The sequence below is a fragment of the Capsicum annuum genome, chromosome 7, assembly GCF_002878395.1.
Source record: "Capsicum annuum cultivar UCD-10X-F1 chromosome 7, UCD10Xv1.1, whole genome shotgun sequence".
Taxonomy (NCBI): Eukaryota; Viridiplantae; Streptophyta; class Magnoliopsida; order Solanales; family Solanaceae; genus Capsicum; species Capsicum annuum.
In genome coordinates, this window is record NC_061117.1 from 176676572 (window position 1) to 176702542 (window position 25971).

A 25971-nucleotide genomic window follows, 5' to 3' on the forward strand; every position below is an offset into this window, starting at 1 on the left:
AATCCTCCATCCTTTCTCGGGTCTAAGATAGATGAGGACCCTTAGGAATTCCTAGATTAGGGGCAGAAGGTTACAGACATAATATGGATTACTTCTAGTGAGAGTGCTGAGCTAGTTGCATATAAGTTACATGATGTGGCTCATACTTGGTTCAAACATTGAAAGTCAGAGAGGTCAGATGATGTAGGTCCTATAGAGTGGAAGGAGTTTGTTACTGCATTCTTAGACAAATTCTTTCCCCAAGAGCTTAGAGAGGCTAAGGTGCTAGAATTCATCAATTTCAGGCAGGGCAATATGACGGTGAAAGAGTATTCTCTTAAGTTTACTCAATTAGCCAAATATGCCCCTCATGTGGTTGTAGACAGCAGGGCCAAAATGAGTAAGTTCGCTTCAAGGGTGAATGATAGTGTGGTTAATAAGTGTAGATCCGCCATGCTGAATAGTGACATGACTTTAGCCAGGCTCATGACTCATGCTCGACAGATAGAGGAGCAGAAGATTAAGATGGAGGAGAAGCAGAATAAGCGAGTGAAGATAGGTAGTTTTAACTTTGCTTAGCCTAAGTCAGAAGGAGAAAATCATTCTCAGCTTTTTCCTAAGTTATTAGTTCCATCTCCTTCTTCATCTAGTGCTCCAGTTCTAAAGTTCAGAGAGGGTAACAAAGATAGAGCGCCAGGATCTAAGTCCCAGGGTAGTGTTAGCAGTTCCCGCACCTATCCTCTTTGCCAGACTTGTGGCAAGCACCATTAGGGTATTTGTGAAGTTGACAGTGGTATTTTTTTCAAATGTGGCAAGACAGGCCACAGAGTTAAAGACTGTCCTTAGCCAGGTCCTCAGGGTTAACAGAATAGCTCCTCAGCTTAGTCCAGTCGCCCAAATCAACAGGGTGCAACCTCCAGTGCTACTAGTGGGCAACGCCCAAATTGTCTCTATGCTCTTCAGTCCCAACAAGATCAGGAAAATTCTCCTGATGTGGTTACCTGTACGTTACAGATCTTTCATGTGCATGTTTACGCTTTGCTAGATCCAGGACCTTTTTTGTCTTTTGTCACTCCTTATATAGCAGTCGATTTTGGAGTCAGTCCCGAAATTCTAGCAGAGCCCTTGTCAGTCTCTACCCCATTAGGTAAAACCATCATTGCGCAGCGAGTATATAGGAACTGCCCAATTATGATATTTTAGAAAGTCACTTCAGTAGACTTAGTCAAATTAGAGATGACTGATTTTGATATCATTCTCGGCATGGATCGGCTTCATTCTTGCAATGCCATAGTCGACTCCAGAAAAAAATAGTCCAGTTTCAGTTTTCGAATGAACCCGTCCTTGAGTGGAAGGGTAGTACTTCAGCGTTCAGAGGTCAGCTTATTTCCTACCTTCGGGCACAAAAAATAATATCTAAAGGATATGTCTATCATCTTGTTCGAGTTAAGGACACTAGTTCAGAAACTCCCAACCTTGAATCAGTTCCAATTGTAGATGAATATTCAGATGTCTTTCCCGAAGATCTTCCAGGAATTCCTCCCAAAAGTGAAATAGACTTCGGTATTGATCATCTTCCAGATACTTAGCCTATATCTATTCTGCCATATAGAATGGCACCAGCAGAACTTAGAGAACTGAAAGACTAATTGAAGGATCTCTTGGATAAGGGATTCATTAGGCCAGCGTTTCCCCATGGGGTGCTCCAGTATTATTCATGTGTAAGAAAAATGGTTCTATTAGGATTTTTGTAGACTACCGTCAACTCAATAAGGTCACGATCAAGAACAAGTATCCTCTTCCCAGAATTGATGACTTGTTTTACCAACTTCAGGGTTCCAGTTATTTCTCTAAGATAGACCTCAGATCCAGCTATCATGAGCTCAGAGTTAGAGAATGTGACATTCCAAAAATAGCTTTTCATACTCGGTATGGTCATTTTGAATTCTTAGTTATGTCATTTGGTCTTACCAATGCCCCAACAGCTTTTATGGACTTGATGAACTGTGTGTTCAAGAAGTACTTGGATATGTTCGTCATAGTCTTCATAGATGATATTCTGGTCTGTTTCCACAGTGAACGTGATCATGCAGACCATCTCATAATAGAACTTCAGACACTCAGAGATTATCAGCTATTTGCCAAATTCAGTAAGTGCAAATTTTGGCTAAGGTCAGTAGCATTCCTTGGTCATATCGTTTCTGGTGATGGTATTAGAGTAGATCCTCAAAAGACCAAAGCAGTAAGAAACTGGCCTTGCCCTATCCCTCTATCAGATATCAGGAGTTTCTTGGGTTTGGTTGGCTGTTACAGATGGTTTGTTAAGGTATTTTCTTCTATTGCATCCCCTATGTCCAGATTAACTCAGAAAAAAGTCAAGTTTTCGTGGTCAGATCCTTACGAGAAGAGTTTTCAGGAGTTGAAGACTCGACTCACCTTAGCTCTAGTATTAACTCTTCTAGATGGTCTAGATGGTTTTATAGTGTATTATGATGCATCCAGAGTAGGTTTGGGTTGTGTCCTCATGCAGTATGGTAAGGTCATAGCCTACGTCTCCAGACAGCTTAAACCCCATTATCCTACTCATGATCTTGAGTTAGCAGCCATAGCCTTTGCCTTGAAGATTTAGAGGCATTATCTATACGGTGTTTATGTAGATGTGTTCACTAATCCTAAAAGTCTTCAGTATGTCTTTACTCAGAAAGATCTCAATCTTCATTAGAGAAAGTGGTTAGAGCTCTTGAAAGATTATGACATGAGTGTCTTTTATCATCCAGGCAATGCCAACGTAGTGATCGATGCTCTCAGTAGACTATCCATGGGTAGTGTTTCTCATGTTGAGGACAGTAAGAAGAAGTTAGCTCAGGAAGTACATCAGCTTCCCAGACTAGGCATTCATTTAGTCGATATAGATGAGGGTGATATATGGGTTCAGAGTAGTTTAAAATCATCTCTGGTTTCTGAGGTAAAAGAAAAGCAAGATAGAGATCCTAGCCTTGTCAAGTTAAAAGAGTCAGTCAAGAATCAGAAAGTGGAGGTTTTCTCCCAAAGGGGAGATGGTGTTTTGCGTTGTCAGAATCATCTCTGTGTTCCAGGTATAGATGACTTAAGGCAGCAAATTCTTGTAGAAGTGCATGGTGTGCACTACTCTATTCATCCAGGGGCCACAAAGATGTACCGTGACTTACAGAAAATCTATTGGTAGAGTGGGATGAAGACAAACATTGCAGAGTTTGTGGCTAAGTGCTCTACATGTCAGCAAGTTAAGATAGAGCATCAGAAGCCTAGTGGGTCCATGAAGGAGTTCAGTATTCCTACTTGGAAGTGGGAAGTTATGAACATGGACTTCGTGACGGGTTTGACTCGAACTCGTCATCAGCATGATTCAGTTTGGGTCATTATAGACAGAATGACCAAATTAGCTTATTTCCTTCCAATTCATACCTCTTATTCAACTGAGGACTATGCCAAACTCTACACTAAGGAGTTGGCCAGATTGTATGGTGTTCTGTTGTCTATACCCAATTCACCTCTTATTTATGGAAAGCATTCCAAAAGGGTCTTGGTACCTAAGTTCATCTCAGTACAACCTTTCATCCTCAAATAGATAGTCAAGCAGAAAGGACCATTCAGACATTAGAAGATATGCTAAGGGCGTGTGAAATTGATTTCAAAGGAAGTTGGGATAAGCACTTACCTTTGATTGAGTTTGCATACAGCAACAGCTGTCATTCAGTATTCAGATGGCTCCATTCGAACCTCTCAATGGTAGGAGATGTAGGTATCCAATTGGTTAGTTCAAAGTTAGTGAGGCCTCAGTCATAGGTCCTAACTTGGAATTCGATGCCTTAGAAAAAGTCCAGTTGATTAGAGAAAGAATCTAGGCTGCTCAAAGCTAACAGAAGTCTTATACATATGTTCGTAGAAAAGATCTCGAGTTTGAGAGTGGTGACTATGTCTATCTAAAGATCTCTCCCATGAATGGAGTAAAGCGGTTTGGCAATAAAAGGAAACTCAATCCTCAATATATCGATCCCTTCAAGATTCTCAGTCGATTCGGCAAGGTAGATTATGAGCTTGAATTGCCTTCAAATCTAGCCTCAGTTAATCCAGTATTTCATGTCTCTTTGCTCAAGAAGTGCATAGGTGAACCACCAGTTCTAGTCCCTATTCAGAGCATTGATGCTCAGAACACTCTCTCTTACGAAGAGATTCCAGTCAAAATCTTAAACTATCAGACTCGTAGATTGAGGAACAAAGAATTCCCTCTAGTTAAGGTTTTTTAGCAAAATTAGTCCGTCGACGAAGCTACTTTGGAAGTAGAGGCAGACATGCGTACCAAGTATCCTCACCTCTTTTTCGGCAACTCAGATCAAGGTCAAGGTAACAGTTCTCCATAAGCTTACTCAGTTTCATGTTCGGTGTTCATCACAAACTTGGTATGCATCTTCATGCTCATGTTCCCATTAGAAACTTGGTATCAAGTACCATTCATAATCAGTTATGCACTCATGTATCATTTCAGTTATGTATTTATGCATCAGATATGCATTCTAATTGTGAGAAACTTAGTTCTTTAGAACACTCAGTCATGTATTCATAAATCAGTTACACATGCAGCAGATATGCATGCTCAGCTTGTTAGTCATGTCAGTCATGAGATCATATTCTAGCTATTCATGTTCAGCATATACGTCAATTGTCTTTTCTCCCCTCTCAGTCAGTATCATTTGAGGATGACTGTTCTCAAGGGGGTGATATTGTAATAACCCATACATTTTCAAAGCTAATTTCGTCCCAAGAATGCCTAGTAATAGCTTCTAAATTGAATGATGACTATTCCATGAGGAATTTTCAAGATTTTCACTTTTTGTCATATGGGAAAATCAATAAGCTTTCCATCGATATAAGATTCGCCCAAATTCGATAATCGGGTTAGAAGTTATGACTATTTCAAGTTCCCATCAAAAAACAGCACCATATTAGTCAGTGGCATGCCACGCCATAAGAGAGAATGGCATTTGGCAAATTCCAGTAGGGGTCCATAATTATGGAACATCGTGCTAGGGCCCAAATTCATAATTGTCCTTTTTCAGTGTTTTAGCGCGATTTCCTCCGTGTTGCGCCAAAGTTCTAAGTCGCAAAAGAAGGGGAAACACAATAGATTCGCATCGCGTCATCCCTCAATTTCCCAATTGTCAAAATCCAGTGACACGGTGCGATAGCGCCGCGTCGCACCAAGGGTCCAATTCTGGAAATTTTACTGAAATTAAATAACGCGTCCAAGGTTAAAAGGGTCAACTTTCCACCCCTATTTAATCCCTTTAACACATGATTCAGGCATTTTTCACCTAAAATACACTCTCTTTTCTTAAAAACCTCTCAAGAACAAGCTAGGATTTTCATAGAAGATCTAATTCCAAGAAAGTTTCTCCATCAATCTTCATGAAATCACGAACTAAGGTATGCATAGTGTTCATTCATAGACTCTTTTCATCCATGAAGTCTAAGAATCTCTTTTCTAAGTTTAAGTTTATGGATTTATTTATGAATTTCACGTTGGGTTTGTTTTGTTTATGTTGATAATGATCAATTGAATTCCAATCCATGTTGGGTGATCAATTTTATGTGGAATTGATTTGTACAGATGTATATTCATGTGATCCTATGAATAAACCCTAGGATGATGAAATTATAGATGAATCATGATGATTAATTTTTGTATAATATTGTCTACATGTGCTATGTCTACCATGTGTTTGATTAAATGCCTAGATGAAGGAACAATGCCCAGCTAGTACGATATCATGAAATCCCCATATATGTACAAGTTATGCCTATCCCATGTTTTGATGAAATCTTCTATAAATGTATTAGAGATTATGATGTTAGTTATATGTTCAAGTAAGTTATGCTTGGTCAGTTTTCCTTCCATCGAGTCCTGGGGGTACTTGTACCCAAAATGTTAGCTGTGTGCCTAGAGCCATGTCATGTTTTCAGGATACTCTCTGTCAAGCTATGAATCCTTATACTTTAGATAGTTTTATGACTCAGGAAATCTCCATAATCTCATGAACTCAATCAGTTGATAAATATCAGTAACATTCGATCAGTCAACGGAATTCAGTAACTCAATCCATGTTTAGTTCAGTAAATCATGTTCAGTGTCTATTTAGATGGGAGTAGAAATTAGCACTGAGTGAACCCAAGGATGGGAACTCACCTGTTATATGGGGGTGTGATTCTTAGAAGCAATCCTTGCATTCCAGAACTATATAGCCAGCATAGGTTGAGACATCATATCCTGCTATATGAGTATAGATGAGGTGGCTTAGCCTGCTATATGAGGGTTCCCACCATTCTTACCAGAGTTACTTGTTATATTAGGGTCACTCACATGTTGTCCTTACCAGTGGCGCGGTATTGACACCCTTCCAATCAGGGCATAGATTGGACCCCAATTCAGCTATAATGCATTATTTGTGGCATGTCGTTTGGATGACTACCTCCCATAGTCTCATTATCAGTCTCAGTAAAAGAACTCAGATAGTTCTTCAAAATTCAGGACTTTCAGATACAGTCAACTCAGATACAGTATGGAACTCAGCTAGCCATCAGATTCAGAATTGTCAGATATATTCACTTATGTTATCAGTTATATTCAGATTCAGTAATCATGTTATCATAGTATTAGTGTCAGTTGTTATGTCTCATGCATGTATTCTCATGCTCATGATGGTTAGCCAATTATTATTATTGTTCATGTATATGAAACCCTTGCATTCAGCCTACCTCACATGCATACCAGTACATTCAAAGTATTGACATATTTGTGCTATGGTGTCTTAACCATAGGTTCAGAGACACGAGCTCCAGAGCATCAGTAGATTCCAGATATCACCAGTTAGAGTTAGCAGTGAGTCCTCATCCTTCGAGGACATCATTACTTCCCTATTATATCATTAATTAGTTTATTAGTTGGAGTTAGTTGGGGACATGTCCCATCAAATCCTTACTCAGACATTTCAATTAGATAGAGGCTTTCTAGACTATCATATTTCAGACTTCAGTATGTTCAGTTTTGTTTTGGGTATTCTATTACCCCACACAAATGTTATATCACTCAGATCATGTTCAGTATTGAATTTTATGGTCCTTTAGTGCATGTTTCTACATTATTATGTCATATTATGTAGTGTACAGATACAGATATCAGTCATGGGTTAGCTTCTGGTCCTTCGGTATCATGAGCATCGTGTAGCATTTTGGGAACCAGATTTGGGGCATTACAATTATCCTTTGACTTCACATAGTCAACAGTGATAATTCCACTAGAGAGAAGTTCTCTAATGGTATTATGTCTTTGTCTTATATGATGAGATTTACCATATTACATCATGCTCCCTGCCCTACCTATTGCCATTTGTCTATCACAGTGTATACATACTGATGCCACTGGTTTGGGCTAATAAGGAATATCTTCCAAGAAATTTTGGAGCCATTCTGCTTCATAACAGGCTTTATCCAATGCGATAAATTCAAATTCCATTGTAGAGTAAGAAATATAAGCCTGTTTGGATGATTTCCAAGAGACCGCTCCTCCACGAATAGTAAATATGATGTGTGAGCTAATGCTAACACATTTGAAGCTTTTTAACTCTAAATAATTGTGAGGTCTTAAGCAACTTTTGTTGTTTTTGATTGCTCTTAATGTGTTAATGCAGATACAAGTGATCGGGGAGGAAACCAAAGAAAAGAAGAATAAATCAGCTGAAATCTGGTGTAAATAAGCTGAAGTATAGCTAACGTCAATTCTGAAGCGCCGTCATACATAGGACAGGATGTCAAAGTTGCCGTCAAGCTTAGATAGAACTTGAGAAACTGAGATGAAATATGACGACATTTAGGATGGGCCGTCAAATATGTAACATGGCGTTAAAATTGCCGTTAACCAGAAGTAGAGAATACTGATTTCCAGTGAAGTTGTGATGGCAGTTGTCACGCGCTGTCAAGAATTTTGATACGCCGTCAGGTTTGCCATCTGAAGAGTCAGAAGATAACAATTCACTAGAACCTTTGATGACATCTCGCACACGTCGTCAGACATCTGACACACCATCAAGATCGTCGTCGTCCAATTCGAAGAGAAAACTGAAACTTTAATTTTATTTCCATAATTAGGTTAAAGTATTTAAGGCATAGTTTAGGGTTTTCTAATTAATTTTGAATTTGTCTTAAGTTACGGCTACAAATAGCGGCCTTTAAGGTTTCATAATAAAAAGGGACTTGGGGAAGCTTAGGGGCGGCAAAAAAAAAAAGTAAGAGAAACCTCTCATTTAGGGTTCCTAACATTCTTATAAACATCTTCCATTTGAATATTGATTGTGGATATGATTTATTACTTATTCTTGATTATGAATTTAATATATATTGTTGATTTTTGTATCATGAATAGCTAATTTTCTTTACTTGAGTTATGGGAACCTTGATGTGAATACTAATTTGGGTTGTGAATCTGATTTATGTCCATAAGAAATTGATGTTGTATAAACCTTTCTTTATTTTAATGATCTTTCTTGGTTGCAACTTAGTAGAGTCAGCACTATAACATCACTTGTCCGAGAGGAAAGTGTTTGTTAGATTACTTCAATGAAATAATTACTTGTTCGAGAGAAAAGTGCTTTTCGAGCAATGTAACAATCTCTCTTAGTTACAACTTGAAAGGTGAGCCCAAGAACATCACTTGTCCGAGAGAAAAGTGTATGTGGGAAAAGAAAGAATTTATGTGGATTTGAAAGATTTTAATCTTTAGTTTAATGGCAAATGCCTTAACCGGATTTGCCTACATGAGAACATAGTTGAATAGCAAACACATCCTTTAAGTTTGAGAGAATTAACGGATGCACTACCTACTGAGGTCGAGAGACGAATGGATAAATAATAGGATTCAACTCTTCTTGCAATTGAACTATCAATTAGAACTCTAAAATGATTTACAACCCGATCTGTTTGAGCATTTTGGTAACCATAACTCTAGTTTCCCATAACATTGTTAAATTGAAGTGTTTATTAACTTGTATTCAACCATTAAAACCCTCCATTTTTATCTTTTCATAATATTTGTTTAAATTCACCTTGTAGCTATAGTTTCAAATTAGTTTAATCGTCATTCACATTGTTCCTCGTGGATTCGACCCCAACTCCAAAGTTGGGTTTTTATATTGACAACGATCGCTTACACCCATTCAAGAGTGTAATTTGAGCGTTATCAAAATACATATCCACTTGTAGATTTTACTTTGTTCGATCTGGTGATCCAATTTGCATCACTATATCCTTCAAGTACTGTGGGATATTTATTATAATGCAAGGCATAGTCTTGAGTATGTTTAAGATACCCCAAAACTCTTTTCATTGCCATCCAATGAGTTTTGTTGGGATTACTCGTGTACCGACTCAACTTACTAATAGCACATGCTATGTATGGTCGTGTACAATTCATTATATACATTAAACATCCCAATATTCTTACGTACTCCAATTGTGAGTCACTTTCACCTTTATTTTTTTGAAGTGCAAAGCTCACATCCAATGGAGTCTTGGCAATATCAAATTCCATATACTTGAATTTTGCAAGTACATTTTTGATATAATGAGACTGTGACAATGCCAACCCTTGTGAAGTTCTATGGATTCTTATTCCTAAGATCACATCGGAACTCCAAGGTCTTTCATATCAAACTTGCTCTCAAGCATTCATTTCATTGCATTTATGTTAGAGATGTCTCGACTGACGATCAATATATTATCCACATATAAACAAATAATGACTTGGTGATTCGGAGTGTCTTTAATGTAAGCACATTTATCACATTCATTTATATTGAACCTGTTTTCCAAAATAGTTTGGTCAAACTTTGCATGCCATTGTTTAGGTGCTTTGTTTAGTCCATACAACGACTTAATAAGTTTACACACTTTTTTCTCTTTTCCTAGAACCACAAAACCCTCAGGTTGTTCCATGTAAATTTCTTCCTCCAATTCTCTATTTAGAAATGTTGTTTTCACGTCCATTTGATGGATTTCAAGTCCATATACTGCCGCCAAGGTAATTAACATTCAAATTGACATTATCATTGTTACTGGAGAGTATGTATCAAAGTAATCAAGACCTTCTTTCTGTTTGAAGCCTTTTACTACAAGTTATGTCTTGTATTTGTCAATAGTACCATCCGTTTTCATTTTTCTTTTGAAGATCCATTTAGAACCTAAAGGTTTATTTCCTGGAGAAGGATCAACCAATTCCCACTATGGTTGCTTAAGATTAAATCAATCTCACTATTGACTACCTCTTTCCAAAAGGATAAATTTGAAGATGTCATCACTTCCTTAAATATTTGAGGCTCATTTTCTAAGAGAAATGTTACAAAATTAGATCCAAATGAAGTTGAAGTTCTTTGACGTGTACTACGTCTTGGATTCTCATTATTATGTACATTCTCACTTGGTTCATCTCGAGGTTATTTAGGCCCCCCACCAGACTGTTCATGTCTAATTTTATACAGATAAATATTTTCAAAGAATTCAGTATTATCTGATTCAATTACTGTATTTTCATTAATATCCAAATGTTTGGATTTATGAACCAAAAACCAACATGCTTTACTACTTTTAGCATATCCTATGATACACAATCGACTATCTTAGGTCCTATCTTAATCTTTTTAGGCATAGGAACTTGGACCTTCGCTAGATACCCCCACATTTTCAAATATTTCAAGTTAGGTTTCTTTTCTTTCCATTTTTCATAAGGAATTAATTGTGTATTACTATGAGGAACTTTATTAAGTATTCAGTTGGCTGTAAGGATAGACTCTCCCCACAAGTTTTGCGGTAAACCTGAACTTATAAGTAAGGCATTCATTATTTCCTTCAAAGTTAGGTTTTTTATTTCCATAATTCCATTAGATTTAGGTGTATATGGGGCCGTAGTTTGATGGACAATTCTATTCTCTACACATATGTCAGTGAAAGGAGATTCATATTCTCCGCCTCTATCACTTCTTATAGTTTTATCTTTTTTTTCTAACTGATTTTCAACTTCTATTTTGTATTGCCTAAATGCATCTATTGCTTCATCCTTACTATTTAGCAAGTAGACATAACAATATCTAGTACAATCATCAATAAAATTTATGAAATACTTTTTCCCACCACGTGATGGTGTTGACTTCATATCATAAATGTCAGTATGGATTAAGTCTAAGGGATTGGAATTTCTTTCAATGGACTTATACGGATGCTTAGCATACTTTGATTCCACACAAGTTTGACACTTTGATTTATTGCACTCAAGTTTGACAAAACTTCTAAGTTAATAAGTTTTTGTAATGTTTTGTTATTAACATAGCCTAATCGTTCATGCCACAAATCGTAAGACTCAAGCAAGTAAGAAGAAATTGAACTTTTATTGATTTCAACATTCATTACATTCATTTTGAATAGGCCCTCATTGAGGTAGCTTTTTCCTACATACACTTCTCTTTTTCTAAATACAATTTTTCTGAAAAAGAAATACATATTTGAATCCATTTTTGTCAAGAAGTGAAATAGAAATTAAGTTCTTCCGTAACTCCGGAACATACAAGACATTATTAAGTGTCAACACTTTGCCGAAAGTCATCTTCAAGCACACTTTTTCTATTCCTTCTACTTTTGCAGTAGCGGAGTTTGCCATGTAGATCTTTTGTTCTACTTGAGCCGTAGCAAATGTCGAAAACAACTCCTTATTAGCAAAAATATGGTGGGTGGCACTAGAATCTATCCACCATTCGCGAGGATTTCCCACTAAGTTGCATTCGAAAAGCATAGCATACAGATCATTCGTTTCTTTCTTAGACTCAGACAGATTTTCTCGGTCCTTCTTCTTCTCTTTATTCTGGGTACGAAAATCTATAGACTTGTGGCAAATCTTGCCACAATTGAAGAACTTTCTCTTGAATTTCTTCTTGGGTTGATTGCTTTTATTTCCAGCTTTCTTTCGCTTTTTAGAGTTGTTTTGGTTATCTTCTACATTGTTTGCTCTATTCATTGCAGAATTGCCTCTTGACCTTCTTTCCACATCCTTATTATCTTCTTCAATGCGCAACCATACAATCAAATCTTCAATGGATATTTCCTTACGTTTGTGTTTCAAATAGTTCTTGAAGTCCTTCCACATAGGTGGTAGCTTCTCTATTATTGTTGCTACTTGAAACGTTTCATTCACGATCAAACCTACAATAAAGGTTATGTGAATACTAAGAACATGTTTAAACTGTTAAACAAAGGTATTTGTTAAAATCATACCTTCCGCAGAAAGATCATGGATGATCACTTGCAGTTCCTGCACTTGGGAAACAACAGACTTGTTGTCTATCATTTTATACTCCAGGAATCTTTCAATGAAGAACTTTTTAGTTTCGGCACCCTCAGTCTTGTACTTTCTTTTAGCGCTCCCCATAACTCTTTTGTTGTCTTTGTTTTACTATACACATTATAGAGATCATCTTAGAGACCACGCAAGATGTAGTTCCTATAAAGGAAAGCTAAGTGTTTCCAAGCCTCTACAATCATAAATCGCTCTTGTTCAGAAGTTCCCTCGGGTATCTCCGGAGCTTCCTCAAATGTGAACCTTTGAAGACAAAGAGTGGTGAGGTAGAAGAACATTTTCAGTTGCCACCTCTTAAAGTCAATACCCCAAACTTTTTGGGTTTCTCTGCTGGTGCTATTGCCAGCGGAGCATTCATGCAACTTATTGTGGAAATACTAATTGCCCCCACAGTTATTGCAGCATCTTGCACTTGACTATCGTTAGTTATTTTCCTGTCACAACAGGATAGTACCTTTAGTATATCAAAATACTTATTAGAAAGTTGCAGCAACTTTAAACACCTCTTGTTTCTAGTTTAAAGATGAAGTTTTTATGACTTTCAATCATCAACCGAGTGATCTTTAACTTGTGATGAAGATTTTATGTCTTCAATCACTAGTTAAGTTCAAACGGAGTAGAAAGCTTAAAGTTTTAATCTCCAAAAAACAAGCAATACAGATTCTGAAGGTTATTCCTTGAGATTGTTGTTTACAATATTTTCGAGTACAAGAATCTGTATATAGGAAACAACAACTTCAACACAAGTTCAAGTCTAAGACAAGAACACTTATGAAGCTCTTTAACACCTTCAACACAAGATTAAAAGTAATCTATCCAAGAAATAGGTTATTTTTTCAGAAATGAGATGAAATAGAAATGTAAAGTCAAGTCCCCCAACTTCACGAAGTGTCCTTAAGGAATAATTCCCCTCACTATACCCGAGGTTGTGGAATCTTCCTCCCAGGATAAAATGGCTTTCAATCCGAACAATAGTGGTACCTCAAATTATTGGATTCCTCGAACTCACTCAATAACTTAATGATCACACAGAGTTTTTGTATAGAAGAAGAGTGTTTTTGTTGTAAACAATTATGTCTATACCTTAGGAATATATCAGGTATTTATAGTCTTTAATTTTTTCTTTCGGAAAGAATGCATTGGTTCAGCAGAAAGGCACATTTTTAGTATAGTCACGTCACCTGCGCCCAGTCTATGCTGGACCTGTGCCTGATCTGCGGCCGCAGGTGACGTTTTGCGAATTTCAATAGCTTCTGCGCTACATCTGCGCCCACAGGTCGCGTACCTGCGTTGCATCTGCGCCCGCAGGTCACCCTACAACATGAAACAGTGTGTCTTTTACCTCGAAGGGTCGCATCCCTTAGAGTTGCGTTACGTATGCGTTTGCATGGCGTCCGAAATGCACCCACACTTGGAGAAAAATAATTATATCAGATTTTTAGATTAAAATTTCACTTGTAAAACAAGTTTCAAATAAAATTCAACTAAAATAATAGATCTCATCGATCAATCATTTGCCAAATCCAAATTCAAATTCAAATCTGAAGCCGAGCAACACGATGATGGCGGTGCAAGGCACCACCTTGTTCTTGTCTCACTATCCATGTGGAGTTAGTGTTCCTCATTATAAATACTTACAAGTTTCTTCTCCTACCAATGTGGGAGAATTAGTGAACTTTTCAATATAAGAGTACACTTTCCATTTTGGTTACTCTATTTCCCTCCATTATTTATCCCCTCCATTTTTCATTCACACACACACATTGAACCCAACAAACAATACATATTGCTTTTAATACATCAAACCAAACACTATATAAAAAATAATCCCAATATTACTAATTTCATTGTTACTAATCCCTGCACTACTAATCTCAATATTACTAATACAACATATTCAGTATTATCTTATACACTCTACCAAACGAGTCCTTAGTGCTCCCAACCCCTACCCCTTGACTATCCCACTGTCACCACTTCAGTTGCCCTACACCCCCACCCCCCCCCCCCCCACACACACACACACTCAGTAAATTTTTGGTATATTGTATATAAATATTTTTAAAATAATATTTTTTGTACTTGCTTACCAAACACCAAAAAAATAAGTAAGAACTCAACTTGATCTAAACAAAAAAAACATTTCACAAAAAAAATATTTTTCATGAAAAATATTTTTTCTTCATGCCAAACATGCTCGTAAATTTGAAAAAACATTATTAATGTATTGATAACATGAAACACGACTTATTTAAAACAAAATGAAAAAGTAAAGACTACTTATTTTAAAGTGAAGGAAGTATACGAATGTGATCGAAAATAAATAAATATGCTCGTAATGTGCAATGATATCGGGTCCTGTTACATTGTGTGTGTGTCATGAAGTGTTTTACATGATAAAGATACGTGAAAACTTTTCTCTTCTTCTAATTAGTGAAAAATGTACACAAACAGTTATACTGGAAGGGAAATAGACGTTTCATGTTTTACTTGATTGTTCCCGTGTGACTGCTTGCATAAGCTTGTCAATGCAATTTGTCGTTTGCATTTTGTCTTAGATTCACGCAAGGTGATTACAGTAATTGTTATCAAACATCAGGTTCTTGATGTAAAGGTTAAGAAAAACCACTAATCTTTCTCCACCTACTTTGTTGATTCAAAGTCATTTTCACATAAACTATTGTGGATAGTTATTTTTAATTATATATTTTAAATAAAAAAATGTCATTTTCATGAACTATTCAAATAGACATCAAGCTTAGTGGGACCTAAATTATTTGAAAAAATGATCCGTGGAAAGTGACTACTTAGAATTGGTAAACAAACCATCACTGCTATTGGATCAAGTATCAAGGAAAAGCTTTTTGGTTGGTCATAGGTGTTGGACATGCAAAAGAACCAGCTTAATTACGGAGCTTGCAAAATCAAGAAGAAGACTTCGGTAAGTATTAGTTATCTACAAGTTATCCACGCAAGTTATCCTCATTATCCATACCATCCTATAACTGATATCAGAATTATGTTATTTAAAAAATGTACAAGTAGATATGTGTTAATTATGAGAAATTTTAGAGATGTTAATTTAATTATTAATTATAAGCTATTATTAATTACGTTATCTTTTGTTATTTATTTATTAAAGATGACAAGACCATTTAAAAATATATAAGTTTTTAGAAAAATTAAAGAAATTTTAATTAGTTACTACCCAGAATATAAGAAGTTAAATAAAACAAAAGAAGACCCCCACAGATTAGCTTACTTAATTATCTTAATATCTAGCAATGAGGCAAAATTAATAATTCATTTAAAATCTAGAAGAATGAGATATATACCACCTAATTATGATAAAATCAGATTTCGGTATCCACCAAAATATTATAAATATTGTACAGATGAATAATATAACAAAATCACAAAAATATAAAGAACTAAAACAAATAATATCTGAAAAACGAAAAGAATTAAAATTAAGAAAAGAAAGATTACAATATAATATGATTATTGGAGTATGCCAAAAATCAATAAAAGCACAAAAGGAAGAAATATCATATTTAGAATAACAGATAGATAATCTAGAATACATATATCAACATGATCTATACACTATCAAACAGATAAAATGAACAAAAAAGAATTTATAATAGATGAAAAAACATATGAAAATCACGAAGGATTAAAAATAAGCATAGTATTTTCTAATTTAGGAAGAAGATATAAGAAAATAGATGAACATTTATATTTAATGTTAGAGAAAAAAGATTACAATTAGAAGATAAATTAACAGCTATGGTAAGAATAACAAGAGAAAATGAAGAAATAGACAGGGAAAAGAAATAGATAAAATAAAACAACAAACTACAGAAGAAATACGAAAAATAGAAGAAACTAAAAATAATAGGATTGCTGAATTAAAAAAAGAACTGCAAATGCTAAAAGAGCTATATGAAAAAAGACAGAAATAAAAAGAAGAAAAGGATAAAGAACAAAAATTACTAATTGAGATAAATCAATTTAAAGAAAAATTAGAAAATAAAGAATTAGAAAATAATGAAATAAAAATAAATACAATAGATATTGAAGAAACAGATAATTATGATTCGGAAGATAGTGAAACATATACAGAAATCTTAACAAATATAGAAAAAAACTAGAAATAAATGAAAAAACAAGAAGTAATTAATAAAGAAAACTTAGAAAATACAAACACAAAAATAAACACTCTTGATAAAAAGGATGATGAAAATATAATACCTAGTACATCAGAAATAAGAAAACCTACATATTATTATAAAAATAAGTTTAAAAAATATAACCTAAAGGATGAATATAACAAATGGACACCAAAATAAATAATTAATAAAAATTATAACTTCTTAGACCTAGATTGTGTAATAGATGTAGATAAAACGATACAATTATGGATAGGATATATAACAAAACAATTATTAGACAATGGTATAAATGCAATAGATACACCAGAATATATAGAAAAAACACTAATAGGAACAGCAAAATTATGGTTTTTAAATTTAACTAAAAATAGTAAAAAGGTATTAAGAAATGATAAAGAAACAGAAGGAACAACAGTAACTAAGCTAACACCTATAGACATATTGAAAAAATATGAAATGGCTATAAGAGATGAATTTAGCAGTATGGCAATAGAAGAAGAACAAAACAAAGAAAAAGATACAAATAGGAGTTTAATGTTAAAACTAGCAATATATAATATGTGCTATATAGATGAATATACGTGTGCATTTAAAGAATACTACTATAAAGGAGCATATCATACAGAAGAAAGTAAAGAAGTGAGAAGATTATATTTTAGTAAATTACCTGAACCATTTAGTCCTAAAATAATAAAGAGTTGGGATGAAACAAACATAGTAGATACTCTAGGAGCAAGAATAAAATTTCTACAACAATGGTATAGGAATATATGTGAAAAATAAAACGAAGAAATGAAAATGGAAAAAACATTAATAAGAAATTTAACATGTTGCAAAGATAAAATAGCACCTCAATTTGGATGTGAAGAAAAATATTATAAGAAAAGAAAAAGACATAAGAAATATAAGAAATAAAAAAAATCAAAATATAAGTATAAGAAACCAAGAAAAAGATTTTATGTAATAAAATTATAAATATAAAAGACCATATACGAAAAAGAAATCTATAAAAGAATGTACTTGTCATTATTGTGGCAAACTAGGACATTTAGCTAGAGATTGTAAAATGCCTAAAGACCCAAAAAAGAAACGAATATCATAAATAAAGATAGAAAATGCAAAATATATGCAAATAGATTATATAGATTACGAATTAGAAAGTGAAGATAGTATATATGAAATTTCGGAAAATGAAACAGATAATGAATAGATAGTGAATTAGATGAATCAAATGACTGAAGAGGATATAAAAATAATAACAAAGAAAGAATATTTTCAAAAAATAATATTTGATAATAATATATTTGACGAAATAAAAGGAAAAGAATTACATTTAAGTATACAAAAAATATTTAAAATACCAACAATAAAAAATATATTTAGGAGACAAAAGGAAGAATACTACGTAGTAAGCCAAAAAGAACATGTAATAGATTGTAGATATGCAAAAGGTAAAACTAGTAAACCACTAGTAACAAAAAGAATAATTAATAAAGTAGTAAACGTATAAAAAGTAAAGACCCAATAAAATATGTACACCTTGGAGGAACAGAGATATTAATAAAAGCATGTTTTAGAGAAGGAATAGATACACCAATAGAAGTATACTTTGCAGATGATAGAATTATAAAACCTATAGAAAAAAGTATAATAACTGTCATAAGAGGAAATTTAATATACAAAAAATTTAAATTTATAATAAGTGTGAATTATTCAGTGGCAATAATAGATAAAAACATAGAGAAATCATTTGTATTATATTGGATAATATCAGGAATAGAACTAACCCCTAGAAGTAAAATATTTACAGCAAGATGTAAAAATTTATATATATTAACAACAACACATAAAATAATTGGAAAAATAAATTTAATAAAATACAAATAGAAAGTCCTTTCGAACTATTTGTAAAAACAATTGATAATAATAATTATAGTTACAAAGATATGGATATAAAAAAAGATTTAGAAATAATAAATGATAGAATAAGTACAATAAAAGGGATAGCTTTTGAAAAACCAGAATCATCAGGATCATCGAAAAGAACAAATTATGAAATAACTTCAATAGTTAATTTAACTAAATGTTATATAACGGGAACAATAAATAAAAAAGAATATTTAATACTTCTAAATACAGGACAAGAAGAAAATTATATAGCAAAATATCTAGTAAAAAATGAAGAAATAAAATCTAATAGTAATATATGCCCAGATCTATCAAGAAGTTTAATAACTACTAAAGATACAGCAGAAAAAGAAATAATAATAGGAGTCAGAAAAATAAAAATAGAATTTGAAATAAAGGAAGATATGCAAAAAACAGACATAATATTAGGAATAAAATGGTTAGAACAAGTAAAACCCTACAATATAGAACATACACAAATAAACATAACCTATAATAGGGAAAAATTATTAGTAAAGAGAGCTTTGACATGATATGAAAATATATGTACTTATAAAAATAATAGTAGAAGGATATTATAATAGATGTTATACACCTATGATAGATACAGGAGTAAAAGCCAACTTATGTAGATATAATTGTTTACCAGAAGACAAATGAGATAAGCTAAAAACACCAATAGTAGTCAAAGGATTTAATAATGAAGGAAGCTTAATTACCTCTAAAGCTAGAAATGTAAAAATACAAGTATGGGATAAGATATTAACAATAGAAGAGATCTATAATTATGAAATAACATCAAAAGATATGCTTTTAGGAATGCCATTTTTAGATAAACTATATCCACATATAATAACTAAAACACACTGGTGGTTTACAACACCATGTAAACAAAGGGTAAGAGCAAAGTGAGTTATTAATAAAATAAGAAAGAAAACTTATTGGATAAAAGAAAGTGAAAAAATCACACAAAAATTAGAAAATATAAAAAATACTGAAGACACAATAGAACTAGTTATCTTTTCAATAAATAAAGAAGAAATAACTATATTTTCAATAGATAAGGTAGAAATAATAAAGAAAAAATTATGACAACTATATAGTGAAAATCCATTAAAAGGATGGGAAAAAAAATAAAACTACTTTAAAAATTGAAAATAAAACTACTTTAAAAATTGAGCTAATAGATAAAAATAGTATAATAATCCAAAAACCATTGACATATAACTTTGATGGTTTAAAAGAATTTAAAATGCATATAGATGAATTATTAGAAAAACAATACATACAAAAAAGCAATAGCAAACATAATAGTCCAGCATTTATAGCAAATAAACACAGTGAACAAAAAAGAGAAAAAAGTAGAATGGTTATTGATTATAGAAACCTAAATACAAAAAATATGACATATAATTATCCAATACCAAATAAGATATTAAAAATAAGACAAATACAAGGATATAATTACTTTAACAAATTTGACTATAAATAAGGATTTTACCACCTAAAGTTAGAAGAAGATTCTAAAAAGTTAACTGCATTTACAGTACCACAAGGATTTTATGAATGAAATGTGTTACCATTTGGATATAAAAATGCAACAACATATAGTACGAAAAATAATAAATTCAAGAGAAGAATTAGATACAAAAAAAAATTACAATCACTTTTAGAATTAGTAAATCATGTAAGAGAATATATACCTAAATTAGCAAAAAACCTAAAACCATTACAAAAAAAAATTAAAAATGGATGTAGAATATAATTACAACGAAGAAGATAAAAAACAATTACAGAAAATAAAAATATTTTGTAAAGGGTTACCAAAATTACAATTTTCAGACGAAAATAAAAAATTTACATATATAGTAAAAGCAGATGCAAGTGAATATAATTATGGAGGAGTACTTAAATATAGATATGAAGAAGAAAAATTAGAACATCTTTGTAGATACTACTCAGGAACGTTTAATGAAACAAAAATAAAATGGAAAATAAATAGAAAAGAGTTATGTTCATTATATAAATGTTTATTAGCATTTGAGTCATATATTGTATATAACAAGTTTATTGTATGAACAGATAATACACAAGTACGATGGTGGTTAAAAAGAAAAATACAAAATTCAGTTACAACGAAGGAAATTCGGAGATTAGTATTAAATATATTAAATTTTACGTTTACAATTGAAGTAATCAGTACTAACAAAAATGTTATTGCAGATTACATATCAAAACAGAGCTACACAAACTGATATAATAGAAGATGATGCTTTAGAAAAGATACTCAAAACCCTAACTACACTTTCACTGAAAGTGGACAGTATGGGTAATGAAATAAAAAAGCTAAAGACTAATGAAGTTAAACTGAAGTCTAAAGCTATGACTCAGATAACTCAGCAATGTGCAGAACTGTGTCGATCGGAAGACAATAAAATTCCAGAGCTAAAAAGAGACGTTGGGACACTCCATAAAACCCATAACGTTTATCAATCTACAACTGCAGGTACAAGCAAAGGAGTTAGTGGACAAAGATATTAGAACATGAACATGAACAAGATATTTGAAAAAACATTTATACCAAAAACACAAAAAGACCCCTTTTTCATACCCCCACAAACTACCAAATATCAAGAAAGTTTAAACCAAGATAGAAAAGCCTATAACTACATAACTCGAGCATACATAGAAAACATCCACAAAATACAGACTTACCTAAACCTTAAACCCAGTGCCACAAATATTTAAGAACCAAACACAAACTATATAACCTAAAAATTATAAGGTTACAACAAGTTAATCGCACTACCGAAAACTAACCCAAGCTTAGTTAAAACTTGTTTCAATTATGGATTATTAAATACCGTATATACCCAAGAAGGAGATGAACTAACAGCTATACCAGAATTATATAGAGCATTCGCCACCTATACGAAAATAACCAAAGAAAATCTATTTTTTATAAAATTTTATACTACACCAGCAGAGATATATATAATGAAATTAAACCAGTTATACAAGTTGTATAAATAGGATTAACCAGAGATATAATTATACCGGAAGATATTATTCAACAGCCAGAGATACCTAAAGTTGAGATACCTGATTTTTATGCAAATAAATGAATTATTGGAAAATATTCAATTGTTCAAGAATTAGCAAATAACTATCTAAATGGGAACCCAATATGGAGTTATTATTCAAGAGATCGTCAAATGATTTATTCAAATTCAAGGGAGCTACGACAGTCAGATATGGAAGAAGTTAGACAATGGATTTTGACACTACTCAATCCAGAAAAACAACCAACTACAAGAGCAATTAAGAAAGAATTTATTTCAAAAGAATTATTAACAAGATATTGTAAAGTGATAGGATACAAATATACAAACCACCTATGCTCAAAATGCAATGGAGAAAATAACGTGATTCCAAAAGTCCAGCTAGAATAAAAGAAAAAATCATCCAAGCAAATAAGGACGCCAGCTAGAATATAAAAATCAACGGAGCAATAGAGAAATAAAGACCAAAGACAAAAGAAGACTAGATAGTAAAAGTTATGAAAAGAAGAGTTATGGAAGAAAGTGACATGTGAATAGTTTTCTTGACTTTAGATACGTAAGTTATTATAGCATTTACTAGTTTTTGATAACTTTATGACTTTTTTATGGTAAAGTGTCATTATTGTATAGCTTTAGTCTTTATTAATTTTGTCTTTTTGTAGAATAGTCTTAAGATTTTTTTTGTAAAGTCTTTTGTAAATAGGAAAAGTGTAAAGTTAGGACAATTATTAGTCTTTTACTTTTTTGACAGATGTAAAGTTAGGAATAGTGTAAATAGTTTACGCATTTTTATTTTTAGGATTATAAATATGTAAGTCATACGGTAATTTAAGGCAAGACTTTCATGTGTTGAAAGAAAGCCTTCTCTCTTGTACACAAAAAACTTTTGAATATTTAATAAAAAACAGATATATTTCTAAGGAAAAGTTATGGATGAGCAAAGCACCTATTTATCAAATCTACCAGAACAGGTATTTTCATTTATAATTATAAATAGCTAAATTCATAAATTTCTGACAATTATGATATAATAAAATAAGCTTATGTTACTTATTTTATAGTAGAATTATTCGAAAAATAGCATGTTAAGAAGTTTATTAGCAAAGTGGAAAAGGAGAAAAATTCCCAAGAACTATGTCATCCTAAAGGTGAAATCGGTGAGGCAAAGAAGTCATGATAGGACAGTAACCAGAGTAGAGGCGTTGTTTAGGAAAAAAAGTATCGAGATTACCATGCTAATAGTGACCGAAGAACATGTTATTTAAGAATAATCTAGTAAATAGTGATCTAAGATGATCATATTTTTTTTATGTATATGGTTGAAAGGAATATTTTGAAAATGGCATCATATAAAATAAAATGACTATTTACTTATCTGATTGGATGATAGATAAATTTAACATACTTGTTTTGTATGTACTTAAGGATATAGAAATAGTAGATATAAGAAAAATTATATACGAAAAGGTATTTCATTTTAATGAAGAGTTATTAAGTTCTATAGAAAATTTACACTTATATAATGATAACTATTGCTCATATTTAGATAGTATTATTCAAATGGATATTATACAGATTAAAAAATGTTAGAATATATTAGAAGAGTTAGAGAAAAACAAAGTTGTCTATACGAAGAAATTAGTTATAGAAACCAGCTTAGAAGAGGAAGAAGACAATTAAAAGAAAGATTAATTTGGATAGATAAAACCTTGGAACAACTAGAATTAAAAGATAGTTTAGATTATGATTTAGACATAGAATTATTCATAGAATAAAAATATAGGATAATTAACGAAATAAATAACCTAGAATTTAATATCAAATATAGTACAATTAGAATAAATTATTACAAAGAAATTTGCATTATTACAACTACTTTAGGATAAAATGATAAACTACGAATACTTAGAATATTGGAGAAAAGATATGAAGCAGATAAAATTAATAGAAATACTTATGACAAAGAATCTACTTAACTACATAAAAACTAGAAATATGGAACATATAGAATACCTTAAAAATAATATAGAAGAATTAATAAGGTTAAATAAATCACTAAGGAATGTTATGACATAGCATTTCAACTAACATGATAGAACTAGTAACTACTAGTTATCTACAAGTTATCCACGCAAGTTACCCGCACCCCCATTAAAGCATAAGTAATTACCTTCCACCTGAATTTTTAATACATAAGAAGAATTCCACATGTATACAAGGCAAGCTGTGTTAAGTTTTTTTCTTAATTTTCTTATCAAATTTGAGTATATGTAGTCCTTAAAATAGTCCGATTTAGATGGAGATTTTCTCCTAATAAATTATATGCTTTTTGAATTAGCTTTTCATATGTAGATTGTTTGACCAAATCATATCAATAATATTGTTTTTAATATAGTTTTATGTGTCATCTAAATTATCGTCTCTATGGTTTGTAAAATATTAGCTTCCGCATGACGCCCTCTCTATTTCGAGTCCAACAAAAAGATGATGTGACAATTCATATCTATCTATATCTTCTACATATTTTAATTTTTACACTAAACTAGTATATGTACTCATACGGATAATATTAAAGTACTATTTTAATTATTTTATATTTGATTATGCATGTTAGATCATATTACTTTAAAGGCTAGAAAGATGTTATTTGCGGAGTACTATTCCATCTATGTGCATCATATTCAACTATCATATTATTTCTCAATGAAACGTAAAAGAAAACTATTTCTATCCCCACATCCACCTCCACTCCTACCCGCTTTTTTAATTTTGAAAACAAAAAAAGAAAAATCTACCTCCCTTCACCGTAAGCCTCCACCCCCGCCCACCCCTCTCCATGAAAATAGAATAATCATGTAATTATACTGTTCATAATTTAATGATATTATGTTGACATTTTCAAACACACACACACCCTCCTCCTCCTTCCCAACACGGTCTGCCACCTCTAATCAAATTTATATGAGTAAAAATAATCACTCCTCATTAAATTATTTACAATTTAATTACTAAACTGATTTAATTTTTTATTTTACTGTCCACTCATCTCTTTCGTTTAAAAATTATAAATTATAATATATGTATTATCTAATAACTACATTATATTAGTAAAATTAGTTCAATCCCTCCCCCTCCCCGCCCCCTCCCCCCCAAAAAAAATCTCAGTGAATATTTTTTTCTACTATATTTTAATTACTTTATTTCTCTCTAATTTGAAATTAAATGAATTTCTTTTATGTTACATGCATATAAAGATAAAGCCGAAAAATGTATTTTTATTAAATTTATTTTTTTTAAACCATCCATATGGTTGAAAAGTTGGGGGTAACTAGTAAGTGGTGTGCTAGTTTAATTTTACTGAAGATTATTTTTATTCTCTTTTTTGTCATCTTTCTTTTTGTTCTTTTCAGCTTCTTCTTTTCAAAAATGTGTTTAATTTTATATATATATATATATATATATATATATGTGTGTGTGTGTGTGTGTGTGTGTGTGTAAAAATGGTAACAAAAATTAACATTTGAATGCTAAATTCTTGACTAAAATTTTTAATAAAAATTGAATGTATTTATTTTCTTCAAAATTCAAAAGAATAAAATTAGAATAAAAAATATTACTTACTTGAATTTGGGTTTGGATATAGTAGAAAAAACAATTAGGTTGTAGTATGATCACCACTCATCATTTGCATATAAAAATGAAAATATTAAAATTTAAAAAGTTTCTAGAAAATAAATAATATGAAGAATGCAGTCAATAAATTCAATAATAATTTTAATGATCAATAACAAAAAAACAGAAAAAAGCTTAGTATTATATATAATTGTAGAAGAGTGTGTGTAATAGAGATTAAAAAGTTAGAACTTCATTCCAACTCAAATTTCATTTGAATTCAAATTTAGATAACATATCCATTAGTTAAAAGTAGATAATTTATTACTCTTTTTATTCTTTTTTAAATACAATACATATTTTTTTTATAATTTATATATTTGAATTAAGATATATATTTGAAAACAATGAGATCAATTCAAAAGAGTTAATAGTTAATAAAAAGGTGAATAAAAGAGGACTTTGTTGCTCTTCGTTATCCTTTCTATTTTTTCCCTACAATCCCTTTTTCTCTTTTTTTCTAGTTTTTCTTCTTTTCTTTATTTCTTTCTTTTGTCTGGTTGTTTAAAAGTCATTCTTTAAACAAAAATCAATAAAACTAAAATTGATCCACACCATCCTCGTATTAAATTAAAAATACTTTTTGTTATTCGATAAAAAATATATATCTAATTTGGGATATCTAGCCTTTGTTATATTTTAATATAAATACAAGTTAATCTCTTAAACTCAAAAGTGCAGGTTAATCTCTCAAAAGAAAACGTGTCCTCATTATTTAGTTAAAATAATTACTATAGAACATATA